The following is a 17,640-nucleotide window of genomic DNA, read 5'->3' as shown; positions in this document are numbered from 1 at the left end:
CTGACGTCATGCTAAACAATATATAGGGGTGGCTAGCCGGGGGGAGGGGGCCAGACTGCTCGGGGTTAGGCTGGGCATCGGTCAGCAAGTGGTGAGCAATTGCATCGTGCATCACTTGTTTGTACATATTATTATTACTTTCCTATTATCACCATTGTATTATTATTATTATTATTGTTATTATTATTTTTGTTATTATTATTTTCCTGTCTTATTAAACTGTCTTTATCTCAACTCACGGGCTTCACTTTCCATTTCTCTGCCCCGTCCCAGAGAGGGAGGGGGCAGGGTGAGCGAACGGCTGCGTGGTGTTTAGCTGCTGGCCGGGTTAAATCACGACATTTTTTCACAGTGAAACATTTCTGAAGCTGAAAGCAATGAGTCTGCACAAACCAGACATAAGAGTAGAATAAATCCTGTGTATTTAAAAAAGATGCAAGACTGACACATGACTACAAATTTGAGAAGATCATAGAAACTGGCTGCATTAGGATTTAAAATAATAATTTTCCAAGACAGGTGTAAAAGAGGTTATCAAAGCCTTCTATCGTACACATTCACATACTAGCAAGTTGTCAGATATAAGAATGGGTTATTTTGCAGAAAGCAAAAAGATCACATACAAATGTGTCATATGTAAAAGTAAGAAAAAAAATCCACCTGTTAAAGTATCAGGCAACAAGGGAAGATTCTCTTAAGCTATATGGAAACTATCTAACATGGTACTGAAAGTTGATACACCTCACAACAAACCTTATAAGGTAAACTAAACCAAAAAATGACATTGAATTAAAATGACTGTATACCCCCTCCAAGTTAAGTTTTACATGGAGAGAAACACACATGATTTCTGTGAATGTAAGTTCCAGCATTTAAGAATATAAATATAAAAGCTATTTTTACCCTGAAGAGTTGGTGAAACAGGAAAAACAGAACAGAGGCTAGAGAAGTGATTTAAGAGTCATTGTAAGGTATGCAATAGAGACTGCTACTGACTTAAGTATTTTTTAAAATATAAAATAGCACTGCTAATAAAATAGCAGATAATAATGTAATAGTGGTATGAAACGATCCATTTCAAATGTCTATATCTGTCATTCTGAGCATAAACGTTAAGAATGTGAATATCAGTAACACAAACTTTAAGAAAGATAAAATTGTCATTAGGCCTAGACACCACAATAGAAAATGCTAATATTCATACTTTTAGAGATACAGCTTCAGTGAATTGTCAGAGCACAACTCATTTTAGTCACAAAGAAAAAGTTTATGCAGCTGAGTCTGCCGGTTGGTAACAAGGAACTGCTTCTGCAGGGTAGGGAGACACAGGACACTACAGCAACTTGACTGATACCATGGTATTTTCTTCCTGTGTGTAGACAGGAAAAGGACTGGGTACTCTTTTTGAGGCTTATATAATGAACTGAAACCCATTATTTTCTTTCTCTTTTTTGCAGGAAATCTATAAAAGCAGAGATGAGTTTGAGCTTGCAGCCTCTGCCTGGGAAGTTAATTTTGCCTACATATACTGAGGCAGGAAGAAGGAGACGGAGGCATGAGAAGGGGCAAGAAAGACAGACACACAGTCTGCTGGAACAATATTAATCGGTTGGAGACTCTCATCTGAGAAAGAACATTATAGATTCTGGACCGCTTATACTGTAAAATAGATCTAGCTGTTTAGCTAATTGGTTATTAGTACAACCAGCACCATGAAGACAACTAAAATGATGATGAGACTGTAGAACCAGACATTAACAAGTAAAATCAAAGGTAAAGTAGAGCAGAAATTCTAGATAGCATAAATCAGTTTGTAATACCTATAATCTGAAGTAATGGGTTTGTGAAAGGACAGATAAATAGAAAGATACTGTCAGATATATGATGCATAACAAGTGTCTATCAAAGGCCAAGCAGAAGAATGGCCCCAGAGCTAACAATTTCCTAACTCAGGCATTATATCCTATCCTGAATGCACAATTCCTTGCTACAAATATTCATCAAGTGAAAGATGAATAAAGAGTTACAATACTATTTCCACATAAGGAAGCTTTTACCACATTTTTTCAAAGATTTTAGAGTCCCAACAAAAGATTTTCCTATGAAGAAACATCAAAGACTTTTTATTCTTCAGAACTGATCCTCTTCTGAAACTAATGGTAAAGCTGACATTCCAGTTCCTTTGAAGCTGATGGGAATTTTACAGTTGATTTCAGAGGCCAGATTTCACCTAGGTAGAATCTGAATGAAAGGTGTTTTCACTGTTTTCACCTCATACATCCCTTAAAGCCAGTTTGGTAATTTCTAGCTACACTATTACATATTTGGCTAGATACTTTAAACTAATCCTGTAAGGAAAGTCCTATATCTTTTATCTTTTTTGATCTTTCTTAAAAGAAAACATGACAGATCAATGCTGAGCTATTGTTGGTATTTCCAGACCATTTCTACTGCTAGGCAGTATATTTTCAATATATAATCCTCTATTAAAAACACACTCTGCTTTTGAATATAACAGCAGACTTGAATTTCATCCACCCAAAAAGTGTATGATAAAGCAATGAAGGTCAAAAGCACTCCTCCTCCCTCCTGTAAATTGGCTGCCCTGAGAAGTTTCAATAAAACACAAACCATACATTAACATACCTCACTGATTCTTAATCATTTCCACTTTTAGTTACTTTCAACTTGCTGTTGAGGATAATGAGACCTGACACACACACGTGAGAAGAAATGTCTCACACGAACTAATTTATAGAAGACTAAGTTGGCTTGCTCAGACACCCACAGTAATATCTGATATAATAAAAGGTTCAGACTGATGAGGTAAACAAGGTTCAGTCTGACTTTTGAGCAAAATTTGGTCAGTTTCTTTTATACCAGAGCAAATACCCTTGTTCCTTCTAATTTTTCCACAGTTTGACTCCTACTGCCTTTGCTGTCCATTTAAGGTTGAGTGCATTGAATTCTGGTGAATGTTTGAAGATCAAGGGCTTGAATTGTTCCTCTGCCAGGTAACCTCTTTTCCTCACTTCATCTGTCTAACTCCTTTGCAGCACTATCCCCTAGCCTCAGTTAGCACAAAATTACATTCATGTCCTTGGACCTGCGGGTGTTAGCTGTCTTTAGTAGACAGGCAGTAACTGATCATCTGGTCTCAGCAAGTCCCTCTCACTTAAAGCAGAGAGCCTGCAGGTTTCCTAAAGTGGAGGGAAGGATACTACTCCAGCAACATTTCATCAAGTACTAGCTGTTCTAGAGAATTCCGTAGGTTTATCCACACAAGGATATGAACTCTTTTACATTGATCTCTAGGCAGATTTTGTGTTCAGTACCTTTCACTGCTTTCTGAGGACTGAATCCCGAGAAAATGCAGATACACATTTTATTTGTGGCTGTTTCATTGATTACAAAAGCACAGGACACCAATCAGCCCTGATTTCTTATTTCCATTTTCTGTACATCCATAGAGTGTGACAAATTTTTGAAGAAATGTTTTGCCACTTTCCAGAAAATAAAACTCTTCTGTTAACTCCTAAGGCACTTGAAACAAAGATTAAAGGAAATTAGGCAGTAGAAATAATTGAGAAAAAAATCATAGACAAATTGTTGTCATTAAACAAATCAATCATTGTCATCTCTCTACTGACTAATGCATATATAACAAACTACACTGTTGAAATCTATTTGCAGCTAATAATTGAAGTGCACTTAGAAAGTGCTTGGACAATGTGCAGGAGTAGACAGGTGGGAAAACATGTCAGATTTTCAAAACAAATATTTTTAGTCCTATAAATATGGTGTACATTCCTGACATGCAACTAGAGTGATTTCATGCACTGAATTCTCTGTTGATTTTCTGTTTCATATTATCTCAGTTTAAATTGTTGGTCATACCTATATATTTGAGTTTGTTGCAGGCTTAACTATATGTTTATATATATATGTGTGTGTTTATATATTTTCAGGCTGGATATCAGGAAAAGGCTTTTCTCCAAGAAGGTGGTCAGGTACTGGAACAGATTCCCCAGGGAAGTTGTCGCTGCAGCAAGCCTGCCAAAGTTCAAGAAGTGTTTGGACAATGCTCTCTGATACAGGGTCTGATTTTTTTTTTTTTTTTTTTTTTGGGGGGGGGGTCCTTTGGGGACCCAAGAGTTAGACTCAGTGATTCTTGTGAGTCCCAACCAACTCACAAGTCTATTATTCTATGATTCAATATATATATATACAGAGAAAATTTATAAATATGTATGTATACATTTTTCTGTTCTCGTGTACCTCCAAAACAGTACCTGTAGCAACACCTCCAAAGTTTTCCTAAGTCACTGAGGCAAAACCCTGCACCAGAAATCTGTCAGAAATGAGCTAAGAGATTTGTGCCAATACACAGAGCATGGGTCAGATTTCTACGAGCTGATGAGTACCCACTGCCAAAAACTGTGTGCCCTTGAGTTGGAGAAGATCCAGAGTAATTCAATTGATTTAATTGTGTTACTTCAAATTCACCATAGATCTGACCTCATCTCTGTGGCCACAGTATGGAAATACATCATCAGACTTTCTGGGGTAAAGATCGTTCCATCCTCTTACCTGCCGTCAGTTTCCTATACTGTCTTGATTAGTTTGCAGATACTTGTTTTTGCACATGCAGCTTTTCTAATTAAGAGCAAGATTGTGGCTAAATGCAGTAAAGTATATACTGCTTAAAACATATGGTTATTTCTGTTGCCTAAGGGCAATACTTGATATGGCTGATAGCACTGATATCATGAACAGATATTATTACCACTATATTTAGATGATGGATTTTTAAAATGTTCAAGGTGAATTCAGTGTTATTTAAAATGAAATATTTTTTTCTTAATACAACTGCAGTTATTGCATGTAGCTAATACATATAAGTTTTGCCTTTTGCCTAGAACATCATTTTATTAGAGAAACTACATTTGTTATGATAGGTAGTTGCACTGGCATGTCTTAATCACCTATGCCTCTGCTTCCCATTCCTGTGATTCTTGTTAAAATCTCTCTACAAGAACTCACTGGAAGTAATGTTAGCTAATGGTGAGTTAAACTGACCAAAAGCTGGAGTACCTCTAAAAGATCTTCAGTGCTGTTCATTCTTTATGCCAATAGACTCTGTCACTATTCCATTTCCCTTTTAAGGTCTCTAGACTATTAAATTTGCTAAAGAAAATATTATAACCTCACCTTCTTTCTTCTATTCTCTCAAAGATTTCTCAAATTTACAGATAAAATCTCTGGGACTTAGTTGATTTAATAATAATAATAATAATAATAATAACAATAATAATAATAATAATAATAATAATAATAAAATAAACAGTTACATATTATGCTTCCTTTTTTTAATGTTATAAATTTTTGGAAGTCGTTAATAAAAAGAATGCAAACAGATGTGAAAGCTAGTTGCATTGCACTATTTTACCTTAGCTTTTCTATCATTGTTACTCAGAATACAAAAGTTTTAGAGACTTTTATAGTATTAAAGACACTATTAAGTATTAAAGACCATATTAAAGACACTAATAAATAGCATATGAGTGTACAGTGATGTGAGTTACTTCAAGTCCGTCTTACCATGATGTTTCTTCAGCATCGCAGTATTGCTGTCACAAGCATGCTAGGTATGCCTTCTATATGCCATTCTTATGCAAATTTTGAGTTGACCTCAAGATCCAAAGGCCTACATTTTTAAATTTATTTAGGCATTAGCAGGGATAGATCCAAATAAGCATTTTCTCAGAGGTTCCAGAGTTGATCCAATGTGTACATGTATTTCCCACTGATTACAATGGATTACAGGACTAGTCCACTCAGTCCTCCAGAAAAATTTTAAAAATGCCTATCTGCATCTCAAATTGCTTAAATAACTTAGAGAGATTAGATTTGGTCCATGGTTGTTATCTCTGCAGTGTTTGATAATATATGAAAACTTGCCTAAAGATGTAGGTTGAAGATCATAACCTGAAGAATATATCTGTGGACACAATGAAACTCTCTACAATAAGATTAAAGCTCTCCTCCAAGCTAAAGAACAAGCTTTCTTTAAGGTCCTTTATAATATTAGGTCATTAATTGTTCCAGAAAACAAGGTCTTTTCATTTATGTAACTTTCAAATATATATTTCTGTATATTAGTAATAACAGAGGAGAATACACATTAGGCAGAGTGATTGTTATCCCTGGAAGAAAGCTGATAACTGTTATTTAATACTAAAAAGTGTTCAGATATCCTGGAAATTATATTATATGAATATAATAAGGCAAGAAGCCATTTAAATATTTTAACAAAACTATTTATTTATGTTACAGATAAAGAATGAAGTTAAAATTCAACTGAGAAGAATTTGGACCTAATTTTGACAATTTAATTTGCGAATTAATACATCCTAGGATTTACAGAGACAAACGTTTCTAGTGTGTGAAGAATGGAAAAATTATTCTATACTTTCAGATGACAGGCTATAGTTATCAATATACATGAAGAATTTTAGGTTGGTTGCCTAAAGTATAATATGGACGGAACCAGTTTCTGTGCATACACAGAAGGATTAGAAATCTCTTGTTCTTCTTTTAACTGTAGCCTGAAGGCTACCCATACTTAGACAAACACATATACAGAGTCCTGCCATTAATAGCAGCCAGGGTAGTCACACAATAATTGAGAACAGCTGAAGTATATTAGTAGCCACAGCTACTTCTTAAAGCTTCTGACATATCTCTCCTCTGCAAAGGTTATGTTTGTCTAGAGACCATATGAATGGCCCTAATACCAGAGAAGTACCAGCTGAAGAGAAGAAAGTAAGGGGAGAGAAAGAAGAAAATTAGTAAGGAAGAGCAGAAAACAGCAGGGGAAAAAAAAAAAAAAAAAAAAAAAAAAAAAAAGTCAAGAAGTCTTTTATAACTATATGATAGATAAGACCTGATAAATCCAAAAACCACTTGTCATTTTTGAAGTGAGAATAAAATTTAGAAATTTGGAGGCAGTTTCTAACCTGGAGGGTTAGAAAACCTCAAGCCATGTCCTTCTGTTTTGTTTTGTTGTTTATTTGTTGTTTGTTTGTTTAAATATATCTCCAATTATCAATAAAATACAAATAAAAAATATATTTTTCAAATTTTTTTCCCCACCATTTTTCTAGCTTATATATGCATATGGTCACAGTAAAAATACCTACCACTTATTATTTTTTTCAGTCTAATTGCACAAATAAAAAGGAAACGTCTTAGGAAGCAGTATGAACACTTATGGCTTCTACACTTAAGGAGTTCTGAAAATTTTTAAAAGCATGACCAGAGTAATCCACAGGTATTTTAAAAGTTACCTTAAATGGGGAAAAGTCTACATCAAACCCTCATTTTTTCAGCCTCATTTCTACTGGTTTTGTAATATAAGCTTCTACTTTATTTTTGTATACAACTAAAGAAAAAACATGATTATGATTGACTTAACAAGTGATTAATTATTTTCTTTAGAATTAAATACACGTCTGCCAGGTTGCCAAATTATATATGCAGAAGTGATCATTCCCTGTGACATGTCACTTACTGAACTGGGCTGGAAAGTAAGATGATTCCTCAGACTTTGCTCTGCTTGCCAGCACTCAGTCAGCTAAGGCTGTCATACAGGTGCATTGACCCTGATTTGAGGTCTCCCATCCTATAGCTAGACTGCTACCTGCATGTGAGTTAGGTGGTTGACAGCTAACCTGAGTGTATTTATGCTGCACTGCAGTCAGCACCTCCAAATCAATAGGCCTTATTCTGTGGCCATATGAGTAGCTGATCGTTCTGCCACCCTTTCAGATTGCATCACACTTGATAAGGTTCTGAGTTCAGTTAATTGAAGTTTGTCAGCATTTTCTCAGCAAACTACTGTAGAGAAAGTAAATGATGAAATGTGATGAAATGATTGAAAAAGTGAAAATACTTTTATGAAAGTGGATTAGTTTTTGCACTGACTAAAAAAAAAAAAAAAAAAAGAAAAAAGTTTCAAAATTGGTTAAAAGGTGTCATTTCAATTCTTCACAAAACAAAACAAAAATTCTGCAGAGTTTCGTCTTGGGAAGAGGAGACACGGCTACAGAAGAAAATGGTAAAATTACCCAGAAACGGTCAATTCCCTTTCTGCAATAAAGATGAGGGCTGGTTGGAACAGAGTTGAAATAAGTTAATTAGTATCAGTCAGGACTAAGTGAAGAGGAAAAGCTTAGTAGTCTCTGATGGGAATGGGGAAGAGAGAAAATTCATTCAAAAAGATTATTCATCCAAACCCCAGCCCCATCTCCAACTCTCTGCGAAACCAATGCTTCCCAGATCCAAGCAGTTGTGAGCTGTGTGATTTTCTTACTCAATCAGTAAATGTTATGGAAACATGCTTATTAAGCATGCAGCTTCCTCTTTTCCAATTCAGACTGTTAGTCTTTTCTCAGTTTTCCAAAAGTCAAGTATTTGGCCCCAGTCTCAACAGTATAATGATGCCAACTTGCACTTCCTGCTGCTGCTATAGACTGCTACCCAGAGATGGATTAGCTCCCTGAAAACTAGCTTACGTACATTCACACTGTGTTGCAGTCACCTCAGATTAGAAGCCAGTCACTCAAAGAAGTCAGTATTTGTTTGTTTTCTGAAGATCTAAGACTAAGATCTAAGACTGGGCCTTACAGCCCAGTTTTCAAAAAGGCAGGCACTCCCAACACAGTCATGCTTGAATTCACAGAATAGGCATATAATGCTAAGACTTTGGAAACCTTTTAACCTAAGCTTCCAAAATGTACACATTCACTAACAAGACAGAGATGGCCTCACTTAGCACGTGCTTTTATTAAGGATGGGATTTGCCCAACATACAAAATTCTGCACAAATAAAGGAATTGTTTGTGAAGTACATAACTTTTTTTCATTGTATGTAATTCTGAACAAAGAAAAGCTATTGACAGAATTTCAGAGGTTCAGAGAGCCAAAAGAAAATTAAAATGTCCATGAAGAAATTTCATTATTGCTCAAAAGATGAGGCCAAGCAACTTGCACAGTGAATGACAGAAGTGTTCTATGTAGAAAATGTAGGAGAAATATGTTCGTAAAACTGAAAAACTTAATGGTTAAGCTTCATGATTGTGGAGTGACCTTGACTTCTGAGTTTTGACAAACTCAAAAACATAACACAATTAGATATGTCAGTTGAGCAGACTTTGCAAGCCATTTCCAAAAAAAAAAAAAATAAAAAATAGAAATAAAAAAAAATAAAATGCAAATGAAGACAAAGAGACTTTAATTCTTAAGCAGCAAACAAAAAAACAACAGCAGAAAGGCATCACTATCAAGGATGTGCTACAAGGTTTCAAAGGCTAGGAAAAAAAAACAACTTTTGGAAGTTTATAAAACAAATCATGTGCAGCTACTGCAAAGACATTAGGCATAATGGAAAAAATAGGTAAGTCGGTTTGCTCTGAGTAGCAGAGTCTTGATTGAATTACAAAAGTAAAATACTTTAAGTCAGATTACAGGAAAGTGCAATAATCAACTTATTAGTAATTAATTATTGCACTTTTTGTTTTTGCATGGATTAGTATGTATAGAATTTTTTTAGAGAAACATCTTTGGACATTTGAGCACTGACACCCCTCTCTATTCATGCCCTTTATTCATTAACATTAAGATCTGCAAGATATCCTGGAAAATTTCTCATTACATTACATTCTCATTAAGTATAGAAATTAATTCTTGGCCTTGCAAAAATTAAGAAATGCATTGCATAGTTGCTTCAAAACTTAAGTCAACAAAAGGTAGCATTCTATGTGGCATGCATTTTAATGTTAGTAATGCAGTCTGCATTTTAATGTTAGTAATGCTAAAATTAATAATGCTGTCAAGACATTTCTGTTCCAATACTTGGACAAGAAAGACCAGAAGAGCAATCTAGCTTTAAAGCCATTTCCAGCTGGATACATAACTGAAACAAGATTACCTTATGGTGGATATGAGATGATTAAGACTGTAGCATTAATTCAGTCCCGGATCTTGATTATTTTCCTCTAAAGCACTAAAGGAGATTCATTATTTTGTATAGCTTCAGTATACTCCAGTGGTGAACCCACAGGGCAATTATTTTATAGAGTATTGCCATGGGATAGATTGTCTATAGATTCTCAGCAAACTAGTCTATTTTTTATTGTATGCTATACTTTAGGCCCTCATGATTAAAACACAAAGCAAAAATCTATCTTGAGAATGGAATAAAAGAAAGCAGACAAGTATGGAAAAAAAAATATCCAAAGGATATCTATAATATGATGTTTATTTATTTATTTTTTTCAAAGCAGGAAAAGCACTTTTAGAGTATATGGAATATATAGTATAAAGTATAATTCCATAAAGTATATGGAATGAAATACATTTGATAACATAAAGTCAACACTATTAAAAATAATAGAAGTAGCCAACACCTAGCAATTTGTATTATAAGCTACTCACTGAATCATGGTTTTAAAAGACAATATATTTTGCAAATGTAAATGAAATTGGGGCTGATGTCAAGAGTTTGTCTTTTCTATATCAGTATAATTTTAGCGATTTTAACCTCTGAAATTTGTTTGCCTGTTTAATGAACTTGCAAAAGACAATTCATTTCTTAAAATACTTTTATCACTTACAGCTTTATAACTTACCCAGATCACTCTAAAGCTCAACAAATATTAATGTCACTGGGTTGTTCTTTCCTTCTTTTTTTTTCTTCTATGACAAAAAAAAAAAAAAAAAAAAAAAAAAAAAAGGACCAGTAAGAAGAACAGAATGAGATTTATTGCTTCTGAAGTTTGGAAGACATAGCAGTTTCATAAGACTTGTTTCTTTGTTATTTCAATAAAAAACTTATAAGAGCAAATGAGCATGACCACAAAACAGATCTAGACAATAGACAGAATATGTGCAATTGCCCAGACTATATGCAGTAAATTAGATATTCTCATATCCATCGCTTATATCAATTGTTATATGTGTACATTCATACACAGTGAAGAAAGGGAACAAGTGTACATTAATATACACTGAAGAAAGAGAACAAATAACATTCACAATACACCTTTTGTCCACCTTTTACAATTTAATAGCTAATAGCTGTTATTTACAGGGAGATGGATAAAGGCTTTACCAATTTGCTTTGCAAGGTATAGGACATCTCAGTTGTCTGTGCTGCATGAAATTCACTGAATACTCATTCTCCTTGATAAAATCACAGAATCACAGAATTGTCTAGGTTGGAAGAGGCCTCAAGATCATTGAGTTCAACCTCTGACCTAACATTAACAAGTCCTCCACTAAACCATATCACTAAGTTCAACATCTAAAAGTCTTTTAAAGACTTCCAGGGATGGTGACTTCACCACTTCCCTGGGCAGCCCATTCCAATGCCTAACAACCCTCTCGGTAAAGAAGTTCTTCCTGATATCCAACGTAAAACTCCCCTGGCACAACTTTAGCCCGTTCCCCCTTGTCCTGTCACCAGGCACATGGGAATAGACCAACCCCCCACATCGCTATAGCCTCCTTTAAGGTACCTATAGAGAGCGATAAGGTCTCCCCTGAGCCTTCTCTTCCCCAGGCTGAACAAACCCAGCTTCCTCAGCCGCTCCTCATAGGACTTGTTCTCCAGGCCCCTCACCAGCTTCGTTGCCCTTCTCTGGACTCGCTCAAGTACCTCGATGTTCTTCTTGTAGCATGGGGGCCAAAACTGAACACAGTGCAGCCTCACCAGAGCCGCGTACAGGGGGACAATCACTTCCCTAGACCTGCTGGCCACACTGCTTCTTATACAAGCCAGGATGCTGTTGGCCTTGACCACCTGAGCACACTGCTGCTCATCTTAAAATCATCTAAAAATCTAAAATTCATCTTATTTTTATTTCTTGATGCTTTTATATTTATTTCTCCATTATGAGCATTAAAGGTTTGTGCTATTAGGCTGAATCAAAGCCAAATATTATCATATTCTGTATTTTCATATAAAGAATAGATTTGAATATCTGTTTTACTTCAGCTGCACAAGGGTGAGACAATACTAGTATTATTTTTTCTCCCTTTAAACCTAGTAATAAAGTGTGATTATTTTTTCCTATATTGCTGCCTTGGAAGTGAACTCAAGTTATTTATCCTCTCTGGCCAAGCTCCACAAATCCACAGGAAAGTGTTTTGTCATTGGTAATCACTGTAATCCACTGGAAAGACTATGTCACAGCTAATGGAGGATAACCTCCATAAAAATCCAGCTTTGCTGGAGAGCTCCTGTGGCCAGCATGCAATTGTCCCTTCCCAGTGAACAGCAAGTTCCCAGCCCTCCCTGTAACAGAAGTGTTTGCATGCAGTTTATCATTTCTGTACCTTGCAGAATTCAAGTATGATCAGAAAAGGATTTTAGATTACATTGGTTTAAGAGGTGCTGAAGGAAAACAAGACAGATACACAGCAAGGCTGTAGAGAGGAATGCAGTCACAACAGAGAATTTGCAGTATATTAGCTAGTCAGTATTCAGGTTAGGATAATTAGCTCATTCTAACCAATAATATAGCAAATATTATTTTATGAAGTGGTTTATTAGATAGTTCAACCTCTGTTGAATGTCTTGCTTCATTCACATCAAGCAAATGGCACAAGAAATTATTTGAACCTTTTGCTGCCCAGTTCTTCACTTGAAGATGGATACGTAGTTAGGATGGAGAAAGCAGAAGGAAGAATACATTCCTGCCTCAAAGATCTACAGTTTCAAATGGCTAATTCATAATAATTAATAGCACAATCCATTAGAAAGAGTGGGAAAAAAAAAATGTTATTGCTTTGCACGGTCCTTTGTTTCTTCATATAACTAGCTGCTAAACATTAATAAGGTAACAGCTGAGGAGGCACTTCAGCCCAAACATTTAAACATATCTGTTTTGTTATGTAAGGTGGTTGTAAGAAAATTTCAATATACTCTACCGAACACCATATTCCAACGCATTGGTGATGTACTTGGTTTAATTCAAGGAGTACCACTTACTTAGAAACATAAGTATGCACCTCCCTTAGGAGATGATCCACTATGTTTACGAAGGAATTCTTTATTCCTTTCCACAGAAAAGTGGGGTAAGAAATTCAAATTGTCCTCAAAAGACTTTTCAGCTTCTCATACTGTCCTGCCAGCGAGGAGGCTGGGGGTGCACCAGAAACTCGAGAGAACACAAAAAGGACAGCTGACCCAAACTGGCCAAAGGGATAGTCTGTACCATAAGAAATCAGTCTGAAAAATAAAATGGGGAGGGAGGGAGTTGGCGAGGGTATGTGGCCACTGCTGGAGGATAGGATAAGGATCAGTCAGTGGGTAGTGAGCAACTGCATTGTGCATCACTTGTATTGTATATTTCTTTATAATAATTATTATTTTCCCTTCCTTTAAGGTACTATTAAACTGTCTTTATCTCAACCCATGAGTTTTAACTTTTTTGTTGGTGTTCTGAATCCTGATTCTCTCCCCTCTCACACTGCTGAGGAGGGGAGGGGAAGGGGAGCAAATATCTGTGTTGTGTTTAGCTGCCTGCCCGGTTAAACCACAAAACAACTCCAGGGCAGGATTTGCAATAATTTTATTTTTATCTTTAAGCAAGGCACTAAATATTTCTCTGCAAGTGGCAGGAATGTCAATGCCTGAAGTCCACTGCACTTTTTTTTTGTTTGAAGGCAAAAACCATTGGTAGGGAGGGAGATTAGATTTTACGAACAAATGGATACTTTATGCTTTACATGTTCTCAAGGATATATTACACAGCCAGCACTGGCAAAATGTTTGCCTTCCAGTCATTATTTCATAAAAGCTCCATGTAATGCCTGGTGACTTCTCAAGTACTACTCACATCTGTTTCTCCATGCTTCCTATTCATCTTTCTCTGTCCCCCCACGCAGGTCCCACTATGGCCCCAGTCTCTCAGGAGACTGAGCCTGTTGCCCACAGGCCTTAGTCCCTCAGAGCAGCTTCCCTCCTGCCAGTATCGGGTCTCCATCCCTGTGCCCCACACTGGCATCTCCCCATGTCCCTCACATTTCTCCTGCTCCCACAGCTGCCACTTGCCCCAGCAACACTAACTGGCCCAACACAGGTCAAGAAGAAATGTCTGCAGCCAGCACCAGGCCACACACAGCCTCCTTCCTCATTCATGGGCATCAGGTGTGCTGTGCATGTGTCCTGGGCAACCACAGGACTCACAAAACATGTCTGTTTAAAAGGGTTGACAAAAGACATTGCTTACAGTCTTGCAGATTTTGGATGTTACATGAGAAAGTAAAACCACCATGCTGCTTAGACTGCAAGTGGTACGTGAAGTGCCCTCCTGCTTCGGTAGCTGAGACGGCTTCAAAATGTGGACAGGCTTTTTTCATACCTTGTTTCTTAAACAGAAGATGGCAGAACCTGAAGACCTCTTCTGCCAGAAGGCAGCAGAAAAAAAAAAACAAGGGCTGTGGAGGATTAGTAGCACCTGTGATCACATCAAGCCTATGGAAATAATGGAGGCCATGCTTGCCTAGCTGACTACCAGCCACACATCCCAGCTTGCTGAGTGGCAGCCCACAGATCCTGCCAAGAGAAAAGATCCCATTTCTCCTCCTCTCCTCAGTGCAGCGTTCATCCCCAGCTCACTGAAAAGCATCCTGTTGCACCTCAGTGTGGAAATCATCTTTGGTAAAGTTAAAGGGAGATCGGAAGGCTTTAATGAAATTATTTTTTTTTGAAGTTTTGATCAAGGAAAAGGACCCCAGGCTTTATATGCTACAGGGTTTAGTTTTTACTCTATTGCAAAAAAAAAAACAAAAAAAAAAAAAACAAAAAAACTTTTGTAGATCCTTATGAAGTAAACAGAAATGGTTTGGGAAAGAGGACAGAAATAAGCATTCAATTACTTTGGAAAAAATATCTTCAAGTTACATTTTCATAATGAACAAAGTCTGCCCTTTAAAGTAATTTTACTTTAGGAGTCCTACATAACCCTTAAGATTTAAATGACACTCTTTACTCTTAATGTTGTTTTCTTGCCTGCAAGCTATAACCACAAATCTTCCAGTAAAAATGTCTCTTCATTAGCAGCAGAATATCCTTGGCTATTCTGCATAACAATATGGAGCATGAGGCAAAAAATGATGCAGTTTGCTGAGACTGTGCGTGCTCATACATCAGATGGAGAGGGGGAAATGGGTTCTCAGCAAGAGTATCTGGGCACTTATTTTATAAATGGAAATAAATATGTCTTGCCTTATCATCAAAGCTATTTATCTTGAGTGTCATTTCAGAGATAACAGCATTCTTTTCATTGTGTAACAGAGAGAGTACTTCTGTCTAGCTTGTTGATCTTCCATTCTTTACTTGCTTTCAGGTTGGTTCAGGTTTCACCTGCATCAAGTTTTTTACTGGGAAGCAGCAAGTCTCAAGATCCAGCTCCAATGTCACTTGTCACTTGTAATGTCACTTATATACTTGCACCGTAGTCTGACAGCCTAAGTTAAATAGTTAGGATTATCAGAACATGAATGTTTATGTTTTCTATCCTGATTTACATACAACCACTCCTGTAACTTCAGAAAACATTATCAACAGAGTTTGATTAAAATATGAACATTTAAAGAAGAGTTATCTCAAGATAATATACTTCAAGCTATTGAGCTGCATTCATTGAAAGAAAAGGTGCAGGATGCTTCTGTTTACTGTGCACAGAGGCCATGTATAGGCAAAGAGAAGGAGATCATTTCCAACCAACTAGAAAATGTTATAATGGTGTATAAAAGTCAGAAAATCTTAAGAAATAAATCAACTTCAGAAGATAAATAGGATTTGCTGTTTCACCTTGAGCAGAATCACAATTTTTCCTTTATTTTACACAATAAATAATAGTGTTCCTGTATTACTAGGTGTAATTAGAGGATGCAATAATAGTATCTTTGGGAGAAGAATAACAGTTTATATTCTGTAAGAAAGTCTGGTGAAGGATGCTCTAATTTACTTTTAGGAAAAGTTGGAAGTTGAGATAATGAAAGGAGCAAATTGAGAATAAAATGGGAAAGATAGTTGTTCCACAATTCCAACAGGATTTATAAATAAAATTTCCTCCATTTTCAGATAGCTCCACCTAGAATTTGATATCAAAACTAAAGGCATCTTGCTTTATAAATGACCTCCTGAGGGCCCTTCAAACCTGAATTATCCAATAATTCTACAATTCTCTTCAGATAATTAACAGAAGATCCTTAAAATCTTGTCACTTCTGAATGGTTTTGACTTTTAAAATGTGCAGAGGTGCTTAATTTGATCAATGCTTGGTAATTGCCGATACAATCTTACCAAGCATTATCTTTCCCACTACACTCCATAAAACACGTTCATCGCAAACTACATTAATAAAAAACAAACTCAAAATCAATAGTTTGATAGCCTCTGCAGGGCTGCTTACCAAAGGAAATAGATGTTATTACTTTATTGCTTTACATTTGGAATCAGTATGTACAGTATTTTAAGCTTTGTAATATCTTCAAAAAAAGCAAGAGGGCTTTCATGGCAACTGTGAGATGTCTCATTCTCTGCAAACAAATAGGTGAAACTTGGATCTTCTACAGCTAAGATAAATCTAGGTCTGATGTCAAAGAATATGATTGCTGTAACGTTACGTACAATAATCAATTTTCTACCAGAAATTTTACAACACATTTGACTGGAGTTAACAAACAGTTTCAGGATAACTAGAAATACTGTATTAGCACTACTTGCTAAAATTCATAATTAGAAGTTTTGTCAAATTAAAAATTAAAATTAAAAGTTAAAAGAACTATTAGTTAATCAGTATTTTTAATGATGGTGATCAATTTTCCACGTTCAAATGGTTTATAAAATTAAACATTAAAATGTATTAGTTTCCTTTCTCATGAAGCATTGTTAGGATCTGCCTATGTTATGGCCTCTTCAGAGAATGTATACATGAGTATGCATGGTAGGTAATGATGTAAACATTCATCAAGATTATGTAATGTGTCTAAATAGCAGTAAGCTTTTTTTTTTTTTTTTTTTTTCCCTATGACAATGTTATGACTTGCAGTCAGTTTACTTAGATGGTTAGGTTTCCTAGCATACACTAGGATTCTATTTCATCTTCCATTGCGTGCCTTCCAATCTTCATGAGAACAATGAGTAAACAGAAAAAAAAAAAAAAAAAAAAAAAAAAAAAAAAAGCATGTTCATTCAAGGAGCAACATAACTGAGTTTTTCACAATTTCAATTGAATGTTTTCAGCTAAAAATGGATAGGTGATGTAGCATGGTGTTCCTGTAAAATGCCTCATTTGTTTGAAGAAACATGCAATTGCTAAAGGAAGCTAAAGGAGGAAAAAAGAGAAAAAACAGGATTGTAGTGTGGAACTGGTAATGGAGATTGGATGTCATTGCTTATCCTCAATATCTTTTTCAAATTATTTAACAGAGAGACTAACAGAAGTGGAGGAAAAATATACTTGGAAATTTTCTCTGTTTAAGAATCAGAAAGCTAATGTTATCCTAACTTAGAAATCAAGGATGACAGTAAAACAAAAAAATATCAGATGTGTTCCTAATCAA

The 17,640-nt window shown here is 35.8% G+C and overlaps 3 long non-coding RNA genes across 3 annotated transcripts in view; 2 read left to right on the top strand and 1 right to left on the bottom strand.

Moving 5' to 3' along the window:
* The window catches only part of LOC140001459 (uncharacterized), a 64,233-nt gene that overhangs the window by 15,499 nt on the left and 31,094 nt on the right, over nucleotides 1-17,640 (bottom strand). The window lies entirely within an intron of this gene.
* Nucleotides 58-5,258, top strand: LOC119715442 (uncharacterized). The gene is made up of 4 exons (XR_005262509.2): nucleotides 58-91; nucleotides 1,458-1,773; nucleotides 2,919-3,014; nucleotides 3,969-5,258. It is a non-coding gene; the product is annotated as an uncharacterized lncRNA (long non-coding RNA).
* On the top strand, nucleotides 14,566-15,670 carry LOC110354403 (uncharacterized). Its single transcript, XR_002406315.4, has 2 exons — nucleotides 14,566-14,728; nucleotides 15,417-15,670. It is a non-coding gene; the product is annotated as an uncharacterized lncRNA (long non-coding RNA).

Source organism: Anas platyrhynchos, chromosome 1 (genome assembly GCF_047663525.1).
Source record: "Anas platyrhynchos isolate ZD024472 breed Pekin duck chromosome 1, IASCAAS_PekinDuck_T2T, whole genome shotgun sequence".
In the NCBI taxonomy this organism is placed as follows: Eukaryota; Metazoa; Chordata; class Aves; order Anseriformes; family Anatidae; genus Anas; species Anas platyrhynchos.
The sequence above is the reverse complement of the archived record's forward strand: the minus strand, read 5'-3'. Positions and strand labels throughout refer to the sequence as shown.